The following is a 9238-nucleotide window of genomic DNA, read 5'->3' on the forward strand; positions in this document are numbered from 1 at the left end:
CACCCCAAATCTGGTGTGGCCTCCTCAGGGCTGGGGACACTTGAGAGATTTGGGGACATTTGTGGGGGGGGGGGGGTTGGATTTGGGGACAACGGGGGCAGAATTTGGGGACATTTGAGGGGATTTGGTGACTTTGGGGCAGAATTTGGGGAAATTTGAGGGAATTTTGGGGGATTTGGGGAAATTGTGGCAGAGTTTGGGAACATCAGGAGGGAATTTGGGGACATTGGGGGGTATTTGGGGACAAGGGGGGGGGGAATTCGGGGGGAATTTGGAGACGTGTGAGGGAATTTTGGGACACTGGGGGGATCTGGGGACACCAGGAGGGGATTTGGGGACATTTGATGGAATTTGGCGAAATTTGGGACTGACTTTGGGGCAGAATTTAGGGCAGAATTTGGGGAAATTTGAGGGAATTTTGGGACACTGGGGGGATTTGGGGACGTTTGGGGATACCAGGAGGGGATTTGGAGACACTGGGGCAGAATTTGGGGACATTGGGGCGGGATTTGGGGACATCAGGAGGGGATCTGGGGACTTGGGGCAGCATTTGGGGAAATTTGAGGGAATTTTTGGGAAATTGGGGCAGAATTTGGGAACATCTGAGGGTATTTGGTGACTTTGGGGCCGATTTTGGGGACGTTTTTGGGGATTTTGGGGACATCTGAGGATATTTGGTGACTTTGGGGCCCATTTTGGGGACATTTTTGGGGAATTAATTTTATTTATTTTTTCTTTTTTTCCGCTCCCCTCAGGCGGCGCCGCACTCCCAGGCCCCGCCCCCTTCCGACTCAGCCAATCAGAGCGCAGGGGGCGTGACACTGAGGAACTGATTGACGTCCGTGTAAGGGGCGTGGCCTCGTGGATTGATTGACGTTGCCTTTAAGGGGCGTGGTCTGGAGTGGGCGTGGCCTCAACACCCGGAAGCGGCGCCGGGCGGGTCCCGGTGAGTGCTCGCGGAGGGGGGGGTGGAAATTTGGGAATATTTGGGAATGTTTAGGAATGTTTAGGAATATTCGGGATGCAGGAAGCGGAGGAAGAGGAGGAGGATGAAGCGGACGCTGCCGGAGATTCCCGAGAAACTCCGAGGCCTGGGCGGGACCTCCCCCCTCCATTTTGCCCCCCCCCCCAAGGACCTCCCAATTCCTCCTGTTCCCATTCCCGGAGGGAAAATTCCCAAAAATCGGGATGAGATCCCGGAGCCAAACCCCCCCCCCCTCCTCCCCCGAGAGTGGGAATTTTTAAAACTCGGGACCCTCCTGGAATGGGAATATGGGAATGCTGAGGTTCGGGAATAAACCGAGGTGGGGAATCGCTTCCTTAATTCCCGACGGAATCTTTCCCCAAATTCCCGAGGGAATGTTTTCCCAAATTTCCGAGCTCCCCGGGAATGTCCTCGGCCAAGGGCAGGGAATGATCCCTTTGGAAGCAGCTCCTGGAAAACTCTGGAATGTCATCCCCGGCATGAGAATTTTTTTTTTTTTTTTCCTTAACCTGAAAATTCCCGATTTTTTTTTTTTGCCCCTCTCTCCCAAATCCCAGGATTTTCATTCCCGGTTTTTTTCCATGCCCTGGAAATAAATAAAGAAATAAAGAAATAAATAAGTAAAATTATCCCTCCTCTCCCGTTTTTTTTTTTTTTTTTTAGGGACGAATATTTGGGACAAGGCCCTGGAGCTCAGCCTTGGATTAATGGGACAGCGGAGCTGGAATTCCAGAGGGGGGGGAAAAAAAACCGGGATTGGAATTCCAGAGGGGGTGGAGGGGGGGAGAAAAAAAAAAAAAAACAACTGGGATTGGGATTTTTGGGAATGTTTTTGGAAGGGAATTAAATTATTTTTTTTTTCCCGTTTCCAGGAGGCTGCGGATGAGGCGGCTCCCACCCGGATAAGGACGGATCCCTATGGAAGATCCCGGAATTCCAGAGCTTTTCCTGGACTGGCTTTGCACGGAATTCCCACCGGGATTGGGATTCCCAGCTGGGGCAGGGAATTCCCGCTGAATTCCCAGAAAATTCCCTCTGAATTCCCAGAAAATTCCCGCTGAACTCCCAGAAAATTCCCTCTGAATTCCCAGAAAATTCCCGCTGAATTCCCAGAAAATTCCTGCTGAACTCCCAGAAAATTCCCTCTGAATTCCCAGAAAATTCCTATTAAATTCCCATTGAATTCCCGCTGAATTCCCAGAAAATTCCCTCTGAATTCCTACCTGGAGCAGGGAATTCCCATTGAAAATTCCCATTGCATTCCCCTTGGAATCCCATTAAATTCCCATCAAATTCCCAGAAAATTCCCGCTGAATTCCTGGAAAATTCCCATTGAATTCCCATTGAATTCCCATTGAATTCCCATTGAATTCCCCTAAAATTCCCATTGAATTCCCCTAAAATTCCCATTGAATTCCCCTTGAATTCCCATTGATTTCCCATTGAATTCCCAGAAAATTCCCTCTGAATTCCTACCTGGAGCAGGGAATTCCCATTGAAAATTCCCATTGATTTCCCATTGGAATCCCATGAAATTCCCATTGAATTCCCAGAAAATTTCCGCTGAATTCCTGGAAAATTCCCATTTAAATCCCATTAAATTCCCATTGAATTCCCAGAACATTCCCATTGAATTCCCGGAAAATTCCCATGTAAATCCAATTAAATTCCCATTGAATTCCCATTGAATTCCCAGAAAATTCCCACTGAATTCCTGTAAAATTCCAATTTAAATCCCATTAAATTCCCATTGAATTCCCAGAAAATTCCCATTTAGATCCCAGAAAATTCCCGCTGAATTCCTGGAAAATTCCCATTTAAATCCCATTGAATTCCCATTGAATTCCCATTGATTTCCCATTGAATTCCCAGAAAATTCCCTCTGAATTCCTACCTGGAGCAGGGAATTCCCATTGAAAATTCCCATTGAATTCCCATTGGAATCCCATTAAATTCCCATTGAATTCCCAGAAAATTCCCATTTAAATCCCATTAAATTCCCATTTAGATCCCATAAAATTCCCATTGAATTCCCCAAAAAATTCCCATTTAGATCCCATTGAATTCCCATTGAATTCCCATAAAATTCCCATTGAGATCCCAGAAAATTCCCGCTGAATTCCTGGCAAATTCCCATTTAAATCCCATTAAATTCCCATTGAATTCCCCTTGGAATCCCATCAAATTCCCAGAAAATTCCCACTGAATTCCTGGAAAATTCCCATTGAATTCCCGTTGAATTCCCATTGAATTCCCGTTGAATTCCCATTGAATTCCCATAGAATTCCCATAAAATTCCCATATAAATCCCATCGAATTCCCATCGAATTCCCATCGAATTCCCATAAAATTCCCATCAAATCCCCATCAAGCTCCCATCAAATTCCCAATTTTCCTTGGAATTCCGATCCTGCCTTGGGGATAAAAATCCCTTTTCCAAAGAATTCCGGGCTCGAGCCCTTCCCGGGAAAACTGGAGACGCGGAGCATGATGGAATCGCGCATCCGGCGTGAGTGGGGTCGGAATTCCGGGAATTTTATCCCCAAAAAATTCCCGTGGAATCGCAAATTCCAGCAAGAAAAAAAATAGGAAAAATATGGGAGGGGGAGGAAAAGGGGGGAAAATGGGAAAAAATAGGGAAAAAAATAGGGAATTATGGGGGGAACATTGGGAAAAATGGGAAAATATGGGGGGGGAAAAAGGGGGGAAAATTCAGGAAAAATGGGAAAAGATTGGGAAAATATGGGGGGGAAAAAGGGGGGAAAATGGGAAAAAATGGGAAAAAATTGAGAAAAAATGGGAAAATATGGGGGGAAAGGGGGAAAATTGGGGAAAAAAGGGGAAGATTGGGGGAAAAATAGGGAATATGTGGGGAAATGGGGGAAAAATTCAGAAAAAATATGAAAAATATGGGAGGAGAAAAATGGGGGAAAATGGGAAAAAATAGGGAAAATATGAGGGGAAAAAGAGGAAAAAATGGGGAAAAAAAGGGAAAAAACCAGGAAAATGTGGGGGGGAAAAGGGCGGGAATTTTGAGAAAAAATGGGAAAAATCTGGGGGAAAATGGGGAAAAAATGGGGAAATGTGGGAAAAAATGGGAAAAATATGGGGGGACAAAAAGGGGGGAAAAGGGAAAAAATAGGGAAAAAAATAGGGAATTCTGGGGTAAAAATAGGGAAATATGGGGGGGGAAAAAGGGGGGAAAATTCAGAAAAAATGGGAAAAGATTGGGAAAATATGGGGGGAAAAAGGGGGGAAAATGGGAAAAAAAGGGGGAATAATTGGGAAAAAATGGGAAAATTTGGGGAAAAAGTGGGGGGGGAAGGAGGGAGAAATTGGGGAAAAGAGGGAAAAAATCCCGAGAAAATGGGAAAATATGGGGGGAAAAGGGGGGGAAATTGGGAAAAAAATTGGGAAAAATTGAGACAAAATGGGAAAATATGGGGGAAAGGGGGAAAATTGGAAAAATTGGGAAAAAAGTGGAAGATTGGGGGAAAAATAGGGAATATATGGGGAAATGGGGGAAAAATTCAGAAAAAAAATTGAAAATACGGGAGGAGAAAAAGGGGGGAAAATGGGAAAAAATGGGGGAAAATATGAGGGGAAAAAGAGGAAAAAATGGGGAAAAAAAGGGAAAAAACCAGGAAAATGTGGGGGGGAAAAGGGCGGGAATTTTGAGAAAAAATGGGAAAAATCTGGGGGAAAATGGGGAAAAAATGGGGAAATGTGGGAAAAAATGGGAAAAATATGGGGGGACAAAAAGGGGGGAAAAGGGAAAAAATAGGGAAAAAAATAGGGAATTCTGGGGTAAAAATAGGGAAATATGGGGGGGGAAAAAGGGGGGAAAATTCAGAAAAAATGGGAAAAGATTGGGAAAATATGGGGGGAAAAAGGGGGGAAAATGGGAAAAAAAGGGGGAATAATTGGGAAAAAATGGGAAAATTTGGGGAAAAAGTGGGGGGGGAAGGAGGGAGAAATTGGGGAAAAGAGGGAAAAAATCCCGAGAAAATGGGAAAATATGGGGGGAAAAGGGGGGGAAATTGGGAAAAAAATTGGGAAAAATTGAGACAAAATGGGAAAATATGGGGGAAAGGGGGAAAATTGGAAAAATTGGGAAAAAAGTGGAAGATTGGGGGAAAAATAGGGAATATGTGGGGAAATGGGGGAAAAATTCAGAAAAAAAATTGAAAATATGGGAGGAGAAAAAGGGGGGAAAAATGGGAAAAAATGGGGGAAAATGGGGGGAAAAAGAGGGAAAAATGGGGAAAAAAAGGGAAAAAACCAGGAAAATGTGGGGGGGAAAAGGGCGGGAATTTTGAGAAAAAATGGGGAAAATCTGGGGGAAAAATGGGGAAAAATTGGGGAAAAAGGGGGAAAATTGAGGAAAAAAGGGGGGAAAATTGGGAAAGTATGGGGGGAAAAAGGGGAAAATTTCAGGTAAAAAAGGAAAAATATGAGGATAGAAAAAGGGGGGAAAATGGGAAAAAATAGGGAAAAAATGGGGGCAAAAAAGGGGAAAAATGAGGGAAAAAAGGGGGAAAATTGGGAAATAAAAGGGGAGAAATTGGGAATAAAAGGGGGAAAAATGGGAAATAAAAGGGGAGAAATTGGGAAAATATGGGGGGAACTTTGGGAAAAATGGGGAAAAAATGGGGGAAAATATGAGGGAAAAAAGAGGGAAAAATGGGAAAAATTGGAAAAAAACCAGGAAAGTGTGAGGGGAAAAGGGCGGGAATTTTGAGAAAAGAATAGGAAAAATCTGGGGGAAAAATGGGGAAAAAAGGGGGAAAATTGGGAAAGTATGGAGGGAATAGGGGGAAAATTTCAGGAAAAGTATGAGGGGAGAGAAAGGGGGGAAAATGGGAAAAAATAGGGAAAAAATGGGGTGAAAATATGAGGAAAAATGTGGGGAAAAAAGGGGGAAAATTGGGAAATAAAAGGGGGAAAATTGGGAAATAAAATGGGAGAAATTGGGAAAATATGAGTGGAACTTTGGGAAAAATGGGGAAAAAATGGGGGAAAATATGAGGGAAAAAAGAGGGAAAGATTGGGAAAAAACCAGGAAAGTGTGAGGGGAAAAGGGCGGGAATTTTGAGAAAAGAATAGGAAAAATCTGGGGGGAAAAATGGGGAAAATCTGGGGGAAAATTGGGGAAAAAAGGGGGAAAATCGGGGAAAAAAGGGGGAAATTTGGGGGAAAATGAAAAAAAAAATGGGGAAAAAACAGGAAAATGTGGGGGGGAAAAGGGTGGAAATTCTGAGAAAAAATGGGAAAAATCTTGGGGGGAAATGGGGAAAAATTCGGGAAAAAGGGGGAAAATTGGGGAAAAAAGGGGGGGAAAATTGGGAAAGTGTGGGGGGAAAAGGGGGAAAATTTCAGAAAAAAAAGGAAAAATATGAGGATAGAAAAAGGGGGGAAAATGGGAAAAAATAGGGAAAAAATGGGGGAAAAAAAGGGGAAAAATGAGGGAAAAAAAGGGGGAAAATTGGGAAATAAAAGGGGGAAAATTGGGAATAAAAGGGGGAAAAATGGGAAATAAAAGGGGAGAAATTGGGAAAATATGGGGGGAACTTTGGGAAAAATGGGGAAAAAATGGGGAAAAAATGGGGGAAAATATGAGGGAAAAAAGAGGGAAAAATTGGGAAAAAACCAGGAAAGTGTGAGGGGAAAAGGGCGGGAATTTTGAGAAAAGAATAGGAAAAATCTGGGGGGAAAAATGGGGAAAAAAGGGGGAAAATTGGGAAAGTATGGAGGGAATAGGGGGAAAATTTCAGGAAAAGTATGAGGGGAGAGAAAGGGGGGAAAATGGGAAAAAATAGGGAAAAAATGGGGGGAAATTATGAGGAAAAATGTGGGGAAAAAAGGGGGAAAATTGGGAATAAAAGGGGGAAAAATGGGAAATAAAAGGGGAGAAATTGGGAAAATGTGGGGGGAACTTTGGGAAAAATGGGGAAAAAAGGGGGGAAAATATGAGGGAAAAAAGAGGGAAAAATTGGAAAAAAACCAGGAAAGTGTGAGGGGAAAAGGGCGGGAATTTTGAGAAAAGAATAGGAAAAATCTGGGGGAAAAATGGGGAAAATCTGGGGGAAAATTGGGGAAAAAAGGGGGAAAATCGGGGAAAAAAGGGGGAAATTTGGGGGAAAATGAAAAAAAAAATTGGAAAAAAACAGGAAAATGTGGGGGGGGAAAGGGTGGAAATTTTGAGAAAAAATGGGAAAAATCTTGGGGGGAAATGGGGAAAAATTGGGGAAAAAGGGGGGAAAATTGGGGAAAAAAGGGGGGGAAAATTGGGAAAATGTGGGGGGAAAAGGGGGAAAATTTCAGGAAAAAAAGGAAAAATATGAGGATAGAAAAAGGGGGGAAAATGGGAAAAAATAGGGAAAAAATGGGGGCAAAAAAGGGGAAAAATGAGGGAAAAAAAGGGGGAAAATTGGGAAATAAAAGGGGGAAAATTGGGAATAAAAGGGGGAAAAATGGGAAATAAAAGGGGAGAAATTGGGAAAATATGGGGGGAACTTTGGGAAAAATGGGGGGAAATATGAGGGAAAAAAGAGGGAAAAATGGGAAAAATTGGAAAAAACCAGGAAAGTGTGAGGGGAAAAGGGCGGGAATTTTGAGAAAAGAATAGGAAAAATCTGGGGGAAAAATGGGGAAAAAAGGGGGAAAATTGGGAAAGTATGGAGGGAAAAGGGGGAAAATTTCAGGAAAAGTATGAGGGGAGAGAAAGGGGGGAAAATGGGAAAAAATAGGGAAAAAATGGGGGGAAATTATGAGGAAAAATGTGGGGAAAAAAGGGGGAAAATTGGGAATAAAAGGGGGAAAATTGGGAAATAAAATGGGAGAATTGGGAAATATGAGTGGAACTTTGGGAAAAATGGGGAAAAAATGGGGGAAAATATGAGGGAAAAAAGAGGGAAAGATTGGGAAAAAACCAGGAAAGTGTGAGGGGAAAAGGGCGGGAATTTTGAGAAAAGAATAGGAAAAATCTGGGGGAAAATTGGGGAAAAGAGGGGGAAAATTGGGGAAAAAAGGGGAAAATCAGGGAAAAAAGGGGGAAATTTGGGGGAAAATGAAAAAAAATGGGGAAAAAACAGGAAAATGTGGGGGGGAAAAGGGTGGAATTTTGAGAAAAGAATAGGAAAATCTGGTGGAAAAATGGGGAAAATCTGGGGGAAAATTGGGGGAAAAGGGGGGAAATCGGGGAAAAAAGGGGGAAAATTGGGAAATAAAAGGGGGAAAATTGGGAATAAAAGGGGGGAAAAATGGGAAATAAAAGAGGAGAAATTGGGAAAATATGGGGGGAACTTTGGGAAAAATGGGGGAAAATATGAGGGAAAAAAGAGGGAAAAATGGGAAAAATTGGGAAAATTGGAAAAAAGCAGGAAAGTGTGAGGGGAAAAGGGAGGGAATTTTGAGAAAAGAATAGGAAAAATCTGGGGGAAAAATGGGGAAAATCTGGGGGAAAATTGGGGAAAAAAGGGGGAAAATCGGGGAAAAAAAGGGGAAATTTGGGGGAAAAAGGGGGAAATTTGGGAAAGTATGGGGGGAAAAGGGGGAAATTTCAGGAAAGTATGAGGGGAGAGAAAGGGGTGAAATGGGAAAAATAGGGAAAAATGGGGGAAAAAGGGGAAAATGGGGAAAAAAGGGGGAAAAAAGGGGGAAAATTGGGAATAAAAGGGGAAATGGGAAATAAAGGGGAGAAATTGGGAAAATATGGGGGGAACTTTGGGAAAAATGGGGAAAAAATGGGGGAAAATATGAGGGAAAAAGAGGGGAAAATTGGGAAAAAACCAGGAAAGTGTGAGGGGAAAAGGGCGGGAATTTTGAGAAAAGAATAGGAAAATCTGGGGGGAAAAATGGGGAAAATCTGGGGGAAAATTGGGGAAAAAAGGGGGGAAATCGGGGAAAAAAAAGGGGGAAATTTGGGGGGAAAAGGGGGAAATTTGGGAAAGTATGGGGGGAAAAGGGGGAAAATTTCAGGAAAAGTATGAGGGGAGAGAAAGGGGGGAAAATGGGAAAAAATAGGGAAAAAATGGGGGAAAAAGGGGAAAATGGGGGAAAAAAGGGGGAAAAAAGGGGGAAAATTGGGAATAAAAGGGGGAAAATGGGAAATAAAAGGGGAGAAATTGGGAAAATATGGGGGAACTTTGGGAAAAATGGGGAAAAATGGGGGAAAATATGAGGAAAAAAGAGGGAAAAATTGTGAAAAAACCAGGAAAGTGTGAAAATTGTGAAAAAAACAGGAAAGTGTGA

This window comes from Cinclus cinclus, chromosome 1, assembly GCF_963662255.1.
Source record: "Cinclus cinclus chromosome 1, bCinCin1.1, whole genome shotgun sequence".
NCBI classification, from domain to species: domain Eukaryota; kingdom Metazoa; phylum Chordata; class Aves; order Passeriformes; family Cinclidae; genus Cinclus; species Cinclus cinclus.